Source organism: Fopius arisanus, unplaced genomic scaffold, assembly GCF_000806365.1.
Source record: "Fopius arisanus strain USDA-PBARC FA_bdor unplaced genomic scaffold, ASM80636v1 scaffold00091, whole genome shotgun sequence".
Lineage (NCBI taxonomy): Eukaryota > Metazoa > Arthropoda > Insecta > Hymenoptera > Braconidae > Fopius > Fopius arisanus.
This window is the reverse complement of record NW_011887830.1, coordinates 1-1505: the sequence shown is the minus strand read 5'-3', so window position 1 is coordinate 1505 and position 1505 is coordinate 1. Positions and strand designations below refer to the sequence as shown.

The following is a 1505-nucleotide window of genomic DNA, read 5'->3' as shown; positions in this document are numbered from 1 at the left end:
AATAAAGAATCTGTCGATTTTTTCTATTTTATTGACGAAATTTTAATGAATAATAAATAATAAATAGAATTTCCAACAAAAATGCGTTTGCTTCGTCTATGAATATTTTTCGCTCGTGTCTCCTCTCATATTATTGACTGTATATTATTTACACGCTTTACCAATGTGTCGCTAAGAACAAAATGAACATTGTTAATAATTATCACACGTCGTTATAGAATATAGAAGGAAGAGCTCATCTGTCGCACGATGAGAGGTATTTTGCCAGTAACGTGACATTGAAACATCTTCATAAAAATCTAATTGTAAAGATAAATATTAATGATTTTCAATGTCGAGAACAACGCAAGTAAATGGTTTAAAAGAAAAACGAAACATACATATACGAAAATGGAAAGTATTATCGAAGTGTTTTTAAGTTTAAATAAATAATATAAGCATTGCCTATAAATGCAAAAGGTACAAGTTAATAGTTATTCATTATTACAGTGAATATTGATAACTTGATAACAGAGATGCTCGTCAGGATTGAAATATCTGGATGAATTATCATTTCTCTTATCGAGTGTTCGATGTTATCCGAGAACAGATTAATAACATTAATTAGGAAATGAACAAGATAAATATGTAACCGAATGGAATGTTGTCAGATATGTTTATGTATAAATGAGTTTGAAAACTATTGTTATAGTTGGAAGGTAATGTAATATTATTATGAATATATTTCTCAAGGAACGATATGAATTGTTGCCAATTGATGCTACACCACCATATCATATGTTAAATTGATGAATTATACAAAAAAAAAAAAGTAACGCTAATGTCGTGTATAGTGATTAGTTTAAATATTGTTGAATTGATTTTAAAGGATAACTACGTACTGTGCAAATTGTGTTAATGTCATTATTTCAATTACCTTCCCTTAGCAGTCAGAGTTTATAAATATGTATGTGTGTAACTATTCGAGATTTAATAAAATGGGTTGATCTCAACTTTTAAATTTTCCATTAATGTCACGAGCTAAATCATGAGTATGCAAGTAACAATATTTAATTATATAACAAATAAAATTACTGTTTAATTGCTAATTACATACTTGACTTTTTATTCTCGTCGATGTTTGTGTGGCGGTAGGAATTAATTGTTTGATTAAATTAAAATGTGATTCATTTACGGCAAATGATAAAATTGAAAAATTTATGTTAATTGAATCTGATCAGTTTAATGTTGATAAATTCAATAATACGCATTTTTTTATGTTATTCTTATTTTCTCTTTGTTATTTTACATTTTATGAGCATTTTCGGGGGTAATTAATATATCATTTTGAAGATCTCTAAGTTCTTCAAATCGTCATTCGATTTTTTCAAATCCATCGACAATAACGATAATTATTATATTAATAATAATTCCGTATGAATAAAATCCACAATAACGATAATTATTATTATTATCGTTATTGTGGATTTTATTCAAACGGAATTATTATTCTTTAAAATGTGAAA

The 1505-nt window shown here is 26.4% G+C and overlaps 1 protein-coding gene across 1 annotated transcript in view; it reads left to right on the top strand.

Annotated features, from left to right (window-relative positions):
• sky (GTPase-activating protein skywalker) overlaps positions 1 to 811 on the top strand; it is a gene marked incomplete in the record, with an annotated part of 40067 nt that extends 39256 nt beyond the window's left edge. The window contains 1 exon segment of the mRNA XM_011311597.1: positions 1 to 811.
• Positions 812 to 1505: the final 694 nt, after the last annotated feature.